The sequence below is a fragment of the Myotis brandtii genome, unplaced genomic scaffold (assembly GCF_000412655.1).
Source record: "Myotis brandtii unplaced genomic scaffold, ASM41265v1 scaffold58, whole genome shotgun sequence".
In the NCBI taxonomy this organism is placed as follows: Eukaryota; Metazoa; Chordata; class Mammalia; order Chiroptera; family Vespertilionidae; genus Myotis; species Myotis brandtii.
In genome coordinates this window covers 1139996-1158825 of record NW_005370176.1, presented here as the reverse complement: position 1 = coordinate 1158825, position 18830 = coordinate 1139996, and the positions used below count along the sequence as shown (strand labels likewise).

Sequence of the window (18830 nt, the reverse complement as noted above, 5' to 3'; positions counted from 1 at the left end):
CTTGGAAGGACTCTACCTCTTGGACTACCACTCACCCCGGCCCAGAACATAGGCTTGCCTTAGCGCTCCCAGCCTGGGTTAGGAGCCCCGCTTTTCCTACGGCACCTTCGTACCGGCTTCACTCCGCCCTAGATTTGTGAACATCCAGAGGATGGGGGCCTGCCCGTCGAGTTCACCTTTAAATCTCCAGCACCTAGCAAGGTGCTGAGTGACGTTCAGTAATAGGGTAAGAGAACTACCGCTCTCTCCTTCCTGCCTCTTCACTCTATCGCCTTCCCTGATCCCTGGCCACCTCATCCTTGTCCCTCCCTCCATCCTTGTGATCTAGTCAGACTAACTTTTTTCTTTGACTTTTTCTTAAATTTATTCTTTTAAAATTAATTGTAGTAAGTCATTTTTTCCAGTTCTCCACATGGAGATTGAGGAGAACCAACCAAACAAACACACACCCAAAAAAAGCACCTCAGTAGAAAGTATTCCCTCACCTAACAGTATTCCAAAGGTGGTCTTTGGGCTATGGCAGGGGAATTATTTGGATACTCGTTAAAATGCAGGTCTATGAATCTCCGCCGCCTCTACTGAGTCAAACTTTAAAATAGTGACATCTTAAGAATGAATTTTAACTCTATGCCCATCCTCCACGGTTTAAGCCTGCTCTTGGGAGATGGGAATGCAAGATGTTAATCTAGCAGGAAAGAATCAGTGTGTAAACTGCTCACTGGCAAAGCTGGGAGAAGGAGCTGCCAAACAAGAACTGCCACTAGAATAAATCAGAATTATGATGCCAATTACTTTGGCTTCAACTTGAACTCCTCATATAACCAGAAAAATGTACATTGAGTCCACTCTGGCCAATGTCAACAGAGCTATCAAGGAGAAATGTTAAAGCGCTCCTCGCAGGCGAGTGTGGCTCACTCTTCGTTGGCGGGCTTTTGGAAGCGTGAAGAAAGAGGCATACAATTTGCATTTATAGAAATACTTAAAGACCTTTATTTTGGCGGTTCATCAAGTTATTAGCCTGGGACAGGTGCCACATGTCTTGGTCAGGCCTGGCTTACACTGAAGGTGAAAGCATCAGGAAGGAAAAATCCTAACTTTTGCCTGTTTTAGGGCAAGAATACATACAAAGGCCCACGTACCATTCATTTGAATATTTAAAAGTTATGAAACAAACTAACACATTGTTGAATTAAATATGTTGTATTCTCTTTAACCTGCTTCTTACCTTATAAACATTTATAACGATAAAATTTAAAACGTGGATCTATTTCCCTTGGTTGCAGCTGGGCGTTTGTGGCTAGCATGGCCGGCTCAGCCCGTGCAGTTGGTGACGCCAGGAGCCAGGGGAAACTTGTTCAGCACCCTCGACCAACTAATTTTGTTCAAGTGGTAAAAGTGAAAAGTCACCAGTAATGGGTCATAAACTTTGTGTTCCTCCTGATATGATATACTGACAAGAACACAGAAGCATTTTATGCCAAACTTACATAATATCTAATCTGATATATGAAGAACCTGCAAACAAAACTCAAACTGAGGGACATTCTACAAAGTAACTGTTCAGTAGTCTTGAAAAATGACAAAATTGTCCAGCCAGTGTGGTTCAGTGGTTAAGCATTGACCCAGGAGGTCATGGTTGGATTTCTGGTCAGGGCACATGCTGGGGTTTCAGGCTCCATCCCCAGTAGGAGGCGCACAGGAGGCAGCCAATCGATGATTCTCTCTCATCATTGATGTTTCTATCTCTCCCTCTCCCTTCCTCTCTGAAATCAATAGATTTTTTTAAAATGACAAAATCATGATAGATAAGGAAATACTAAAGAAATATTCCAGATCGAAAGAGACCAAAGTGACCTGACATTGTATACAATGTGTGATCCTAGAATGCATCCTGGACAAGAAAGGAAAAAGAGAAAAAGGAAGGCTTTTTATTTCTTTTGTACAAAGGACATTCTCAGGACAATCAGTGAAATCTGAACGGAGTCTATGGATTAGATGATAGTAATAGATCAATGTTAACTTTATCTTGATAGATACACTATGGTTATGTATGAATGTTCTTTAGGAAATACACTCTGAACTATTTTGGAGTAATGGGCATTATTTTTGCAACTTACTCTCAACAAATGACTCAGGAAAAAATTACATATACAGGGTGTTCCCAAAAACTGTATACACACTTTAACAGCTGATGGCTCAACTTTGAAAATGAAATGTATTTTAATAACCACTGTCTTTATTATTATTCAAAGTGTGTGTATATATTTTTTGGACACCATATATCTGTATGTATATAGATATACTAGTATATCTGTAAAAACAAAGCAAATGATAAGGCAAATGTGTTAAAATGTTAACAATGGGGAATCTGGGGGAAAAATATGTGGAAATTCTTTATACTGCTCTTACAATTTGTGATTTTGAAATTATTTCAAATTAAAAAATAAAACATTGCCCTAGCTCAGTGGTTCTCAACCTTCCTAATGCCGAGACCCTTTAATACAGTTCCTCATGTTGTGGTGACCCCAATTTCATTGTTACAAATTGAACATAATTAAAGCATAGTGATTAATCACAAAAACAATATGTAATTATATATGTGTTTTCCAATGGTCTTAGGCGACCCCTGTGAAAGGGCCGTTCGACCCCCAAAGGGGTCGCGACCCACAGGTTGAGAACCGCTGCTCTAGCTGGTTTGGCTCAGTGGATAGAGCGTCGGCCTGCAGACCAAAGGGTCCCAGATTCAATTCAGTCAAGGGCACGTACTGTGGTTGCAGGCTCCTCCCCTGCCTGGGCCCTGGTCAGGCTCATGCAGGAGGCAACCGATCGATGTGTTTCTCTCACATCGATGTTTCTGTCTTTCCCTCTCTCTTCCACTCTCCCTAAAAATCAATAGAAAAATATCCTCGGATGAGGATTAAAAAAATAAATTTAAAACATTGAAAAATAAATAAATAAATAAAACATTGATTTCTACTGGAATGGGAAATATTTCTTTTATTATTTGAAATGAAGATAAACTCAGTTTTATTAAATATGTCACACACATATTATAAATAGAAAATAAACCAGCAATTTTTAGTTCTGGTAGTGATTTAACAGCAAAATATTAAAAGATTTCTATGATGTTATCATATATTATGATTTTGAGGTACTTGCTTATTGCCCTAATCAACAGGTTCTGTATTGAAGTCACTGACTTTCCTAGATACTCTAATGTTTTCTCTTTACAATTGCTTTTTGTTTTACATTAGTTTATGATTATTCATGAAGGGTAGCATGTAGGGTGAACTACTTTATGGTAGGAATCCTTTATTGATATTAATCCATTGGAAACATTTTAAACCTGTACTTTTATCTAGGAAAAAAAAATTAGCTTTCAATGAAAGAATAATCTTTGTTTCTTTATTTTTATTTTTTTAAATCTATTTTATTGATTTTTTACAGAGAGGAAGGGAGAAGGATACAGAGTTAGAAACATTGATGAGAGAGAAACATCGATCAACTGCCTCTTGCACACCCCCTACTGGGGATGTGCCTGCAACCAAGGTACATGCCCTCGACTGGAATCAAACCTGGGATCCTTGAGTCCACAGGTTGACGCTCTATCCACTGAGCCAAACCGGTTAGGGCTAATCTTTGTTTCTTAAAAAAAAAGGTGTAAAGCTATGGTTTTATAGGACCAAGAATCAGAAGAATATCAAGGACCACCCACATAATTATGATTGAGCATGTCTGAGTGTTCTGTTGATAGGTTACTGATGTCTGAATGACTAATAAAATAAAGACATACCCAATTAATTATAATATATTTATTTCATTAAAGTTTCTCTTTGGCCTGTCTGGCATGGCTCAGTGGTTGAATGTCAACTTATAAACCAGGAGGCCATAGTTTGATTCTGGTCAGGGCATATGCTTGGGTTGCGGGCTTGATCCCCAGGGAGTGGTATGCAAGAGCAGCCAATCAATGATTCTCATCATTGATGTTTCTATCTCTCTCTCTCCTTCTCCCTTTCTCTCTGAAATTAATTTAAAAAAACATATTTTTTAAAGTTTCTTTTTGTATCTTTATTTCAGCAAAAGCTCTATGTTGTTATCACCAAGACATCACATCATATGTGTTCTACAGATAGTAAGGACAAATTGGACAACCCTTTTTTTGTCATTGTGGTTCTTAAATAATTTTTATTAATCTCATTTAGGAGAAATTTTGCTGTGTTGAAGCAAGAGAAACTGGAATTTAAAATAACACTCATAAAGCAATACTTAGACTTGGGAATGAACAATAATTTTTCCATATCAAATTCAAACAATGTAATGGTGTCATATATAACAAAGTACTGTTTTCACTGAAACCATTACTAGATATTTGATATCGTCATATAAATCACTGTCATTTTAAAAATATATTTTATTGATTTTTTACAGAGAGGAAGGGAGAAGGATAGAGAGTTAGAAACATTGATGAGAGAGAAACATTGATCAGCTGCCTCCTGCACACCCCCCACTGCGGATGTGCCCACAACCAAGGTACATGCCCCTGACCGGAATCGAACCCGGGACCCTTCAGTCCGCAGGCCGACGCTCTATTCACTGAGCCAAACCAGTTAGGGCATAAATCACTGTCATTTTTATTGCTATTTTCACTCTCTCTTACAGTAGTATCATATCATGAAGGTTTTGTTATTCTTCCAATATTTAAATGCTGGCGTATGTAAAGGAAAAAAAAATAGCAGTATGCTGCTCAATTTGTTCAAATATCTTTTCAATCAGACTATACACTGGTCTACAGGGTCAGAAAACAATGCTTATGGAAATTAGTTTTAAGTTTATTGATTTGCTTATTAAATTAAATTTATTGAGGTCACATTGGTTTTTTATGGTTACTTGGTTATATGTTACAGGTGGACAGTTCTATAAGACATCATCTGTATATTGCATTGTGTGCTCACCACTCAAAGCATGGTCTCCTTCCGTCACTATCTATTTGACCCCCTTTATCCTCTCCATCCTCCTCCCTCTGGAAATCACTATACTGTTGTCTGTGTCTATGAGTTTGTTTCTTTGTTTTGTTCTTCCTTTGTTGCTTTCTGTTTTATTTCCCACATATGAGTGAATCATATTTTTCTTGTCTTTTTCCATTTCACTTAGCATGATACTCAAGATCCATTCATGTTGTCACAAATGGCAGTATTTCATTTATTTCATTTTTTCTGATGGTTCAGTAGTATTCCCTCTCTTCTTCTGGTATACCCATTATTCTTAATTGTTTTTTTCTAATGGAATCAGATAGTTCTTATAGAGTTCTTTCTTTCTCTCTCTCTCTCTTTAAACTCTCAATTCTCTCCCTTCTTCCACCTGAGTCATTTCTAGATTTCTATCTTCAAAATCAATAATTCTTTCTTCCATCTGGTCTGCTCTATTTTTTAAGTTCTCTAATTCATTCTTCATCTCATTTATTGAGGTTCTGCTCCAAAACTTCTGTTTGGTTCTTTTTTTATAGTTCCAGTCTCTTTTGTAAAGTACCTCTTTTGTTGATTTTATTCCTGAGCTCATTGTGTTTTCTCAAAGGCAGTTCGATGAAAACCCAGAAATGCAATCTTGAATTTTCTGTCACTTAAATCACAGCCTTCCATGTCCTTGAGTTTATTTTCTGGATATTTTTCATTTTCTTTCTGAGCTGCCTTGTTACCGTGGTATTTATGGTACTTCACGGACTATTTCTCTGGGCATTTGAGAAATTGAAATCTCTCTGCTTTTAACAGGTTGATATGTAGAAGTCTTCCTTTAGATTTCCAGTAGATGGTGACATAGCGCAAGTTTTTGTTTTCTCTTACCTGCACTGAAGGGACTTCCGGGATCTCAGTGGCTCCGTTGGGCAGTGTTGCCTTGGCTGAAAATGCCCCGTACTATATCCCCCGAGGGCCTGGGCATTCCCTCTATGACGAGGTCTTCTGGCCTCAGGGTACCGCCCCTGGGGTGGATGTGGCCAGTGTTGGGGCTCTGGGCCTGTAAGTCCCCCTTGCCTCCAGAGGCTGCCAGCTGCACTGTGCTATCGGAGGCGTCCCAGTTGCCTTTAATGGGTTCTGGCTGCGATCGGTTGGAGAAGGAAGGGCGGGGCAAGCGCTTTCGTGCCTCTGTGGCTTTGTTTTTTCCACTGGGTTTAATTGCCACGTGTACCAGCCACTCAGGCTGGAAGGTTACTCTGCCCCTGGGGCCTTCAGCAGGCTATGGAGTGAGGGCTGTAATCTGACACCTGGGCTGCTATTGCATCAGCTGGAGCCGGGTGGGCCCTAAGAGCGTGGGGGGCAGGGGGAGAGGCGGTCTGCACATCTGAGGCTTGCTTTTGTCCCCTGGTTAGGACGGCTGCTCTACTGCAGCCTCCACCCTTCCCACCGCTCCTCTGCCCGCCAGTCACTGGGCTCAGCCACAGGCCGCGATGCTGCCTCAGCCCCTTGGCCTCTTCAGGTGCAACCTGATGCCCCACGGCTGCGGCTGGGGCCGCAGGAGTGCCTCTGCCTCTCCATCTCCGTCCCTTCCTGCCTTGGCCCCTTGTTCGCTCTGACACATCCACATTCAGATGTCTCCGTGCACTGACCTCTTAGCCATGTTTGCTGAGTAGGGATTCTTTGTTGAATTATAGTTGTTCAACTTGTAACTTTAAGGGGAGAGACTGAGAGGTTTTCTTACTCCACGGTGATGCTGATGTCCTCGTGTTAGGTTTATTTGTACATTCATTTTCTTTCTCAGTCATGCAAACTTTCTTTGTTTCCGTGTTCTAATTTTCTTATATTTAATTAAAACGTCACATGTGTTGACTACTTCTCAGGTGGTTTCATTCAATTTAGAAAAAATTTTTTAAAATATATTTTATTGATTTTTTACAGAGGGGAAGGGAGAGGGATAGAGAGTTAGAAACATCGATGAGAGAGAAACATCGATCAGCTGCCTCCTACACACCTCCCACTGGGGATGTGCCCGCAACCAAGGTACATGCCCTTGACTGGAATCGAACCTGGGACCCTTCAGTCCGCAGGTTCTATCCGCTGAGCCAAATCGGTTAGGGCTAGAAAAAATTTTTTTTGTCTAAAATGTTAATCCCTTAACAATTTAGATCTGTTTGGGTTTTGAACACTTGTACTAATATTATTAAAAGTAAGCAATACTACATATCAAATAACTGGATAGCACAAATTCATAGTTCATTTTTCTGCCAAAGACTGATTTGCTCTTTAGTGGAGCACCTTCTGCTGTTTCACTTTACTCTTCTCCAGCATCTCATATCTTCTCTACATCAAATCTGTCTGAACATGATGAATACCTCTGGAACCAGGAACTGGGACATAAAGATAAACAAGAAAATGGAGGCTTGACCCTTCTCAGCCATGAAACTTCATTACTCAAGCATCCTTTGCATTCATATTTTCAGAAAGAAAGGATTTGACAATTCATTTTCTCCCCTCTTATCTAAGAAATTCCATTACTGAAATCCTCCTGCACTCCAAACAGTGTCCATTTCAAATACCACCAGCAGCACAAACCCACAACCTCATGACATTTAGACACAATTGCCTTTTGTTTCCAGGGCACAGCAGAAGAAATGTGGAGTAGCATTTCTCTGGGGCCTGGAAGGTGTTGATTACCAGGGCAGATGCTTAGGGTTTCTGGTCAGAGCTGAATGCCAAGTCCTAGTGACAGAGGCAACCACCCCCATGCATTCTTTAGTACATTTACTTTTCAGTGTGTTTATGATGTGCAGGGTTTTATTAATAAAGTGCAGTGCCAGGCCAAGGACCCCTCTTGCCTGGGTCAAATGGAAGTCCTTCCTGGAAACTTCATACCCACTAAAGATCACAGGCTTTGAGCCCCTTTCCCATTGGACTGCTCTGTTGCATTAAACTCACAAACTTGACCAGGGAGGCAGTGAATGGAAATTTCTATATATTAGAAATAGCAAATATCTATTGAGAATGTACTGTGTGTCAGAGTCTATGTTAAGCATTTATTACATTATCTCATTTCATCTCAAAACTGCTCTAGTAGATAATATTATTATCCCTGTTTTACAAATGAAGAAATGGATGCCACAGCCGGTCACAGTGAAACACAGGTGGCTATCAGAACTTTTGGTTCTGAGCCTGCCTTCAAATTGTGCTAAAAGAGAGATCTCATACTCTGAAAACGTCAATGCATGTGCATATTTCAATTTGGAATATTCCATTATGTATTTTTGTTGGACTGAGATGTAAATATTCTTTGTCTTAGACTAACTACCATTAACTTTGAAAATAAAGGTGAAAAAAATGTTTAAAGGTGAAACTACAGCTAGAAAACTCATTATCTTCGAAGTTATCGGGCTGAAACTGAAGCATTACAAACTTCCAAAAAAATGAAGATTTATGAAATCTGAGCAGTGTGAACTAAGGGGCACTGTCTTGTTTGCCAGCTGAAGCCCAAATTATTAGAAATAGGAGGGAAGCCCTTGAAGCCTACAGAAGGCAATCTCGGGACAAATCTGGGAAGTTCCGCTCTACTTTCTCAGATGGTTCGTTAATATATGAAAGTGGAAATATTTAGATGATTCAGCAATATATAGATGGTTTCCTGGAGACTAGCTTTATAAGAAGTCATTAAGCCAGTGGTTCTCAACCTTGGCTGCACATTAGAATCACCTGGGAATTTTTTTAAAATCCTAATTTCTGGGCCCTGGGCCTCATCCTCCGGAAATTCTGTTTCTTTGTTATGGGGTGAGGCCACAACATTAGTAACAAAGAAACAGAATTTCCGGAGGATGAGGCCCAGAAATCAGGATTTTAAAAAGATTCCCAGGTGATTCTAATGTGCAGCCAAGGTTGAGAACCACTGCTAAGCAAAAGAAAAGTCTAGCAGGGGTGGGCAAACTTTTTGACTCGAGGGCCACAATGGGTTATTAAACTGGACCGGAGGGCCAGAACAAAAGCATGGATGGAGTGTTTGAACTAATATAAATTCAAAGTAAACATCATTACATAAAAGGGTACGGTCTTTTTTTTTTTTTTAGTTTTATTCATTTCAAACGGGCCGGATCCGGCCCGCGGGCCGTAGTTTGCCCATGGCTGGTCTAGGGCTTACTAACCTTCATAAGTCAGTGCTGCTTTAAAAGCAGTCATCATCCATCCTGCTTGCCTTAAAAATCTCTTATTGCCATAACATTGAGGGGGGTCTGAAATAAAGGGAAAGAAGTAGCTGACTAGGAGTGCATTAGGTGGTAGGAAACCTGCCTGGAAATTAAAATTATGTTTCTATATCTTTCCTGGAATCATCAAAAGTGACCATAGTCCTATTTTGTCTTTGTTTTCTTAAAATATAAACTCCATAAATGCTTTTGAGATCCCACTTATTAAATGACACTAATAATATTTGTCTCCCTCTTCAGTTACTTTGGGCATATAAGGAGGACCCAAGATTCACACATGAAAGTCATCAAGTTTTTTGGGAGAAACAACATAAATTGTTGTGGCTGATTCTCCCCTTAGTACATAACAGTAAAGCCAACATCTGGATTCTCCCTGACTCCTGGGTCAACTTCTTCAATGAAATATTGCAAACAAAAAATGTGTAATTATATCTGTTAAAGACAACTTCAAAGTGATGGTCACAATGCTGAGTCATTCCTGCATTTCTGTGTGGGGTCAGCGTCTTGGAGAGTCCATGCGTAAAGGCAGAGTGTCTTGAATGGCACTTGGTACTGACATCATATACATTATATGAGTGTTTGAATACACAGAGCAACTCCCGATCTCCAACGGAGGAAACAGGACAAATACATTAAATGTACTTGCTATAAAACAAAAAACCTTAGTCATACTTGATGCCCCTCTTTTAGTCAAGTTTCACATCCATATCCTAGTGGCTATACTTTAAATATGCACAGATATAAAATATCTGACCATTTTTCATGTCCTGGTCCAAGCTACTATCATCTGTTACTTGGATCATTGCATTAACCACTGAATACGTCTATCTGCTTCGAACCTTGCACTCCTACAATATATTCTCTATACAGCAAGGCTGATCTTTTAAAAATCATGTCCTTCTGTCCTCAAAACCCTCCAACGGCCAAAGTTCTCACCACATTCTCTGAAGCCCTACATGCTCTGACCACCTTCCACCCATGTTTCTCTGACTTCATCTCTTCTCATTCTGTCCTTTCCTCCCTCTACTCCAAAGTACTGGCCTCTAAGCCACTCCTGTCAGAGCCTTTGCACTAACTATTCCCTTTGTCTTGACCGCTCATGCCCCAGTTGTTTGATGTGCTGTCTTACTTCCCTCAGGTCTCTATTCAATTGTCTTCTTTATAGAAAGGCCTTTTCCTAACCACTCCATAGAAAATGGAACACCCCATAGCCTGCTTTTTATCCACAGCATTTACTACCACCTAGCAATTATAAATTTATTTGTTAATTTGTTTATAGTCCGTTGGCACTCCCTGCTTAAAGCACTCCATGAAGATAGGGAGGGAACATTATTTCTTGCGATCACTATTGAATCCCCTGCACAAAGATCTAGGTACGAAATAAATTGAATGAGTAAATGAAATTAGTGTAATATTATGGTAGGCACACTATAATCTCTGATCCTTTATTCTAATCATTACATTTATCAGTTGATATATGATCTACCTCAAAACATAGAGGCTTAAAATAATAGCGCTCATTTGTTTTGCTCATGAATCTGCAATTTGGGTAGGGCTCAATCTGGATGACTTATCTCTGCTGCATTTGGCATCAGCTAAAGCCCCTGAACTGGGGCCAGAAGGATCCACATTGAAGACGGCTCACTCACGTGGCTGGTAAGTTGGAGCTTGCTGTTGCCTAGGAGCGTGGTGCCTCTCCATGTGGGCTGCTGGGTGACATTACTGCTTATTCACGGAATGGAGGTGAGGTTTCAAGACCGAGTGCTCCCAAGAGAACAAGGTAGAAGTGCATGGCACAGGGTGATTTCCACAGAACTCTACTGGTCAAGGCAATCACAGAGGCGCGCCCAAGGGGAGGAGACATGGATTTTGCCTCTGAATGGGAGAGGGGCATGGTTCCAAAAGCACATGTAGAATGGGAGAGACTGTTTTAGCCATCTTTTAAAAACAATCTGCTATGCTAATTAGACCAATCTTTGAGAAACTGTAAAATAATAAACACACTGGTGTGTATGAAACTGTACTACATAATAAACCACTTTTCTTGGACTCATGTTAAAAAGGTATGCTTAGAGCAGCAGTTCTCAACCTGTGGGGTCGAATGACCCTTTCACAGGGGTCGCCTAAGACCATCGGAAAATACATATATAATTACATATTGTTTTTGTGATTAATCACTATGCTTTAATTATGTTCAATTTGTAACAGTGAAATTGGGGGTCACCACAACATGAGGAACTGTATTAAAGGGTCATGACATTAGGAAGGTTGAGAACCACTGGCTTAGAGGATCTCAGAAAAAAATTAAGTTTCTCTTTGGCCTTTCCTCTGGTTCTGTCTCCTGCACCTCTTCTCCAGCTTCTATAACCACTTTTCACAAAAGGAATTTCAACCAGGACTGAATTCTTGCTCTTTTCTTTCCGCCACTATAAAACAATTAAATTGTAAAATACCAATAAAAAAAGTCAATAAATGTATTATGACCACACACCCAAAATGTTCTGATTCATAACCTACTTCTTTTCTAAATAGTCCTCCTTTTGTGGCGTTAGATAGACATGGCTTAAAATCCTGGCCTTTGCTAATACTACCTGGCAAACTTTGGGAACTACTTGTTTATAATCTATCAATTTTTCTATTGACTTGTTAGTCTCTTTCCCTATTGACTTGTAGGTGTTCTTCATGTAGTAAGAACATTAACTCCTTCCCCTGGGTTATTGCTCATCTTTTAATTTATGTGCAATATTTTTTTACATACGTAAGTTTACGGTTGATTATAGGTAAGTTGGTATTGGTTGCAGTGCCTCTGTGCATCAGGAGGAGCAGTGTGGTCAGAAAACTGCTGGAAGATAATCAAGAGGTGTAAGGGAAATAAACAAATTACCTACTTCTCTCCATCCAGATGAGGGTGAAGCTACTGGTTACTGTCCCAAAAATTGGGAAGTAGGGGAGTAGGGTACAAGTGAAAGGCTGGGAGAAGTTTGTAAAGAGTCCTTTATTTCTAATGACGGAGGGGCAGGAGCAGGTCAGTTTGACGGTGTGTCCGTGTGTCTGTGTATCTGTGTGATCGTGTGTGTTTCAGGGGATGGGGAAAATGCCTCAGGAAGAGAAGGTGGTTAATGACAGAGTCAATAGGTGTCAGTAAGAGACTTCACAATTCAGTGTTGTTATCCTAAAACCAGGAAGTAAGCATAGGATTTCCTGGATGTTATACAAGTGCATTTATGTGTGCTTCTGAGTTTGACCCTAAAGTATGGGATAACCTATAGTGTGCCACAGCTGTCCTTTGTATTTCAATCTTCTCTAATACACAGACAGACACACACACTTCAGCATGGAATGCATTGTATCTCCTAGTCCCATCGTCTCCTAATTTTTGCCCCTCTGTTTAACCCATTAATACCTTCTGCCAGTCTTTGGCTGAAGCAAGGACCAGTTCAGGGTGGGACACCTTTGCAAGACTATCTGAAGCTCAGTAGTAATTGGTATATTCTGAGGACTTCAAGGGACTGGATCAATCTGGCTTCAAGTTTGAAACCAACAAATTGGAAAGACTCCCGATCATTTCAGGCCTCAGGGCCTGGGTAGCATCAAAGAAGGAGAATGGGCTTTAGTATTCTGGCACTGCAGTCATTGCTATATAGACGATTAGTATTTACTCAGTTTGTGTAAAGTGCTATGTAAATGCAGCTTCAAGACCTACCTTCCCACTCAGAAAGCTGCCCTACATCTCTGCTATGGAGAAATCCTAAAGCCATCACTTAGCTATCTGCAGTGACCCACAACATTTGGCTTCCTGGTTTGGTTTGATGTCTACAGTCCTATCTTCAGTTTCTGAGTCGGTGCAATTGAGAGCCTTTGAACTTTGCCCTACTGCAAGTCTCACCTGTGTAATTAGAATGTTTACATTGAAATAACAGGTTCTGATCAGCATTAGTATGAGCACAAGTAGCTATAGTTTTAACTTCTCTACTAAATTGGAATGTTTGCCTTTAGTTCACTGTGTGTACTTTCTTTGGTTGTTTTATCATTAAGTAATCATTAAACATGGTGTCATCCCAATCACAGTTGAAGGTCCAGGCAAAAAAACACACACCACAAAACGTCTAAAATGGCTCTTTGTTTTAAAATCACTCAGAGTAATTTTTCATCCTCCAAAAGTATAAAATTAACATGACTTTCTAGATAAGAGACTTTTCAAATTTTGCTGTCACCATTACTTGACAGACACATTTATTTAAAAAAATCATACAATAACTCCTTTTTCCCAGAACCAAGTGAGACTTTTCTCAACAATAGAGTAGATACATTTTTTTCCTACCAGATTTATTCTCAGGGAGAGCACAGTATTTGCTGGAGGAAATACTTGGATAAAGTGCTGGTGTAAAGGGTTCAAGCACCAAGCATGCTAAATTGCTATGCAGAAAGCAGGTGAAGAATTTGCCTTGCTTCTGAAAAGGAGTAGGGTGGATGAGAGAAAGGCAACAGGAGAGAGAGAGAGAGGAAGGTGACATTGATATGGCCCTCTTAGGACCGCACCTATCTTCTGTGAAGTCTACTAAAATTCACAAACTGTTTGGGGAAGTGAATTTCTTATGAAAGCTCATGAGTTCTGGGAAGGCATTAATGAAAGAGGAACAAAAACAGCGAGCCCCAAAACATATAAGTCAAAGACAGAGATGATCATGATATTATAAGCCACTGGATGTGAACAGAAATCCGGATCAGGACATTGGATTTTACAAATCTCAGAAACAGGGGAGTGAGTTCTCTGTGGAGAAAGCAACTTCCCCAGCTGACATCTAAAGTAATCCTCAGAGAGAGAATTCTTTTGGGAAAGTAAAGCACTGCCTAACATAAATCTTCAAGCCTTAAAAAGAAGGTAACTATTGCCTAACCTTATAATTTGGAAATTTAAAACCCATATCACCCTGACTGGTTTGGCTCAGTGGATAGAGCATCGGCCTGCAGACTGAAGGGTCCCAGGTTCGATTCCGGTCAAGGGCATGTACCTTGGTTGCGGGCATATCCCCAGTGGGGAGTGTGCAGGAGGCAGCTGATCGATGTTTCTCTCTCATCGATGTTTCTGGCTCTCTATCCCTGTCCCTTCCTCTCTGTAAAAAATCAATAAAATATATTTTTTTAAAAAACCCCATAGAGTTGACTTTTTTGTATTACCCAATCTACTGGTTGGGTTTTAAAAAACTCCCTGTCCCAAACCCAAACTTTGCAGAAACGTATCTCATTTTTAAAAGTAGGTAACTGTTAGCCCAGCTGGTGTGGCTCAGTGGTTGAGTGTTGACCTATGAACCAGGAGGTCACTGGTTCAATTCCCAGTCACCTTGGAGGCTCGATCCCCAGTGTGGGACATTCGGGAGGTAGCTGATCATTGATGTTTCTATCTCTCTCTCCCTCTCCCTTCCTTTCTGAAATCAATAAAAATATATTAAAAAATAAAGTAGGTAACTGTTAGAATCAGAACCTAAGACTGGAATTTTGATGTACCCAAGAGTCAACTTTAATAAATCTCCCAGAGCGAATTTTGTTGCTTTCACACATTATTTCTCTGTACCCTGTTTCTCTGGGATGGATGTTTAATTGTACTTGTTAAGGCCTGAGTTTTATAGTGAATATGTTCTAGATTTCAATTTGGCTCTGCCACTCACTACTTCCTTATTCTTTATCTGTAAAATGGCAATAATTATCTACCTGAGGTAGTTTCCAGAGTTACTGTGAGGATTAAAGAAATACTTAATGTTCATTCTTATTAACAGCATTGGTGGAAATACATATAAGCCCAGTTCTTACTGTTTCATAGTCTTCTTGGTTTTCAGGTTTATCTCTTGAAATTAATACAGGTCAAGTGTTAGGACCTGAGCACAAAGGGAGTTTCTCCTGAACAGGTCTAGACCAGCGGTTCTCAACCCGTGGGTCTCGACCCCTTTGGGGGTTGAACGACCCTTTCACAGGCATCGCCTAAGACCATCGGAAAACACATATATAATTACATATTGTTTTTGTGATTAATCACTATGCTTTAATTATGTTCAATTTGTAACAATGAAAATACATCCTGCATATCATATATTTACATTACGATTCATAACAGTAGCAAAATTACAGTTATGAAGTAGCAACAAAAATAATTTTATGGTTGGGGGTCACCACAACATGAGGAACTATATTAAAGGGTCGCGGCATTAGGAAGGTTGAGAACCACTGGTCTAGACATTAAAACAGCAGGCAAGGGATTGTTCAGAACTAGAAGGCTCCATAGCCACTCAATGCCTCCTCAACTGTGAGGTAATGTTCCATGATTAGAAATCTAATCATTTATCTATAGGTCTCACTCAAATGTAAATGTTGGAGTGAATAATTTTTTTTGAAGTGAATAGTTTTGAATATTCTTTTCCTCAGAAGAGGGGTTTTGAATGAGATTATGAAGGAGAAAATATGGGAGCAATGGACTTCTGATAATCATAAAAAGAGAAATAATTAGAAACTTGAAGGATTTAATGACTGAAATGTTAGTAGTTAAGAGCGTCCATATGCAAAATCCTGATAGCATAGCAGATTATGAATCTGGGCAATATTAGATATTTCTCTAACGTGGGAAGTGGAAACTTCAGTCTGAGGGTGTTGTTTTCTTTCTTTTTTAAAAATGCTTTTATTGATTTTAGAGGGAGGGAGAGAGAAACATCAATGATGAGAGAGAATCATTGATCAGCTGCCTCCTGCATAACCACTACAGGGGATGGAGCCTGCAACCTAGAAATGTGCCCTGACCAGGAATGGAACCGTGACCTCCTGGTTCATAGGTCGGTGCTCAACCATTGAGCAACACTGGCCGGGCTGACAGTGTTGTTTTCTAAACCAGAGTGAGTGGTTGGGCTTGCCTACCTGCCTCTCACTCTTAACCACACTTGCTTAACCACACTGTTGGAATTCTTTGGAAATTCGTGTGGTCTTAGAAACAGAGCTAGCACGGAGGATGGCAGTGAATGTGCTGGACACTCTCAGACCTAGGACTCACAGCTTTGAGGTAGTTTCCATGTTACTAGACACTTGGGGACTAAGCAAGCCTAGGAGATCTGTCAGAGACCAGAGGGATTTCCTAGAACATGGACTTGTCAGGAGTTAGACAGGCTTAGGTTTGAGTCCTGACTCAATGGCTTACTCATTGTGTGAATTTAAGCAAATTGTTTACCCTGTTTCTTCATCTGTAAAATAGGATTAATAATATTTATCTCATGGGGTTGTTGTGGGTATTAAATAATATAGTTCATGTGAAATACCTAGCATTTCTTTTGGCACATTATAAATGCCCAATAAAGTATAACTATTTTTGTAATTATTTTCATGTGGGAGTATGATGGTTTGTCTTATGTGTCTGTCAACTTGGCTAGGCGATGGTATTCAATTATGCAATCAAACACTCATGTAGGTGTTGCTGTGAAGGTATTTCGTAGATATAGCTAGCATGTGCAACCAGTTGGCCTTAAGGAAAAGAGATTACCCTTGATACTGTGAGTAGGCCTTTTCTTATCAGTTAAAGGCCTTAGGGACAAAAACAGCTTCCTAGAGAAGAAATTATGCCAAGTATGCAGCATAAAATCCTGCTTGAGTTTTCAGTCTGCCAGTCTGCCCTACACATTTCAAACTTAAAACTGCAACATTGACTCCTGGCTGAGTTCCAGCCTACCAACCGCCCTATAGATTTCAGACTAGCCAATTCTGTAAACTAAAGGAGTGTGTGTGTGTGTGTGTGTGTGTGTGTGTGTGTGTACCCTATTGGTTCTGTTTCTCAGAAGTCTGACTGATGCATGGAGTATACTTTGGGCATAGAGCAACGTAAGAGTTTTAGAAAATTCAATAGAGAGAATGAAAGGAAGAAGATAGGGCAAGAGAGATTCTAAGAAAACTACGATGCTCTGAACAGTTTGCTAGATCCAATTAGAATTTCCACAGGAAGTGGGAGTCCCTCAACTAATGTGCAACCCAAAGTATCTACAAAGCTGGGCCTGGTCCCTCCAGAGAAGTTTCACTTCACTGTTGCTGAGGATCTTCTTCCACTGTGAATTGTTTGCTCTACCACACCCTTCCTCTGTGACCATCTGGGATTCACTGAGAAGAGCAGTCAGAGATGCCACTTTCCTCATGGATCATGGATTTTATAATTAGACTGAAGACTGAATGGTGAGGTACCAGAATCACTGCAAGAAGACAGGCCCTCTCAACCTCCTATTCCTTAGTGGCTCTGGACACAAGGTAAATGGCTACAAAATGCATGAGAACAAAAATCTCCCTCAACCCCTAAGGACTTTAAGGATGGACTTTTTTTTCTGATTAATGGCATGTACTGCCTGTGTTTTTGAAATTACTATAGCCCTGGCCAGTGTGGCTCAGTTGGTTGGAGCGCTGTCCCATGCACTGAAGGATTGTGGGTTTGATTCCTAGTCAGGGCACATACCCAGGTTGCAGGTTTGATCCCTGGTTGGGGTGAATATGGAAAACAATTGACCAATGTTTCTCTCTCTCTCTCTCCCTCTCTCCCTTCCTATCTCTTTAAAATAAATAAAAACATACCTTCTGGTGAGGATTAAAGTAATACGACTACCACCACTACTACTAATAATAATAAAAAAATGAGATAAGTATATGTAACATAGTGATTGGGATCAGAGTTGGAAGTTGCTGTTTTAGAGTCCCAAGGCACCCAGCTGTTAATTAAAACTCAGATAAACTAATTGCTGCATCTGGGCAAGGAAGTAGTTACTTAAGCAGAATTTGTTTAGACATTGCTCATATTAATGATTCAGAAATTAAAAATTCAACTTAATGACTCAAAACCCACTCATTTTACACTCTGCTTAAAAGTACTGAAAAACAAGGCATTACTATGCTTTAAAGATATTCCGAATAAAGGGAAGCCTATCACGCATAGTACCAATGTGGATTGCCTCAGTGAGAAACATTTCTTAATATATTTTTTATTGTTGGTAGTATTACAGATATCTCCCATTTCCCTACCCTCTTTACCCCCCTCCTCCCAGTCCTACCCACCCCCTCAGGTCTTCACTACCCTATTGCCCACGTCCATGGGCTATGCATATAAGTATATAAGTTCTTTGGTTTATCCCTTCTTGTCCCCTCAACCCCACATCGAGGTATGTCAGTCTGTTCCATGCCTCCATGCTTCAGGTCTTATTTTGTTGGTCAATTCATTTTGTTCATTAGATTCCACAAATAAGTGAGATCATGTGATATTTGTCTTTCTCAGTTTGGCTTATTTCTCTTAGCATAATATTTTCCAGGTCCATTTATGTTGTCCCAAAGGGTAAGAGATCCTCTTTTTTACAGCTGCATATTATTTCATAGTGTAAATGTCCCACAGCTTCTTTATCCATTCATCTACTGAAGGGTACTTGGGCTGTTTCCTAATCTTAGCTATTGTAAATAACTCTGCTATGAACATAGAAGTGCATATATTCTTTCTGATTGGTGTTTTGGTTTTTTTAGGATATATTTCTAGAAGTGGGATTGCTGAGTCAAACAGAAGTTTCATTTTTAATTTTTTGAGGAAACTCCATACTGTTTTCTGTAGTGAGGTGATATCTTGCGGTGGTTTTAATGTGTATTTCTCTGATGATTAGTG

The 18830-nt window shown here is 40.0% G+C and overlaps 1 protein-coding gene across 1 annotated transcript in view; it reads left to right on the top strand.

The window, feature by feature from the left end:
- Window positions 1–18830, top strand: part of EVI5 (ecotropic viral integration site 5) — a 222915-nt gene that overhangs the window by 139 nt on the left and 203946 nt on the right. The gene's annotated exons all lie outside the window — the stretch shown is intronic.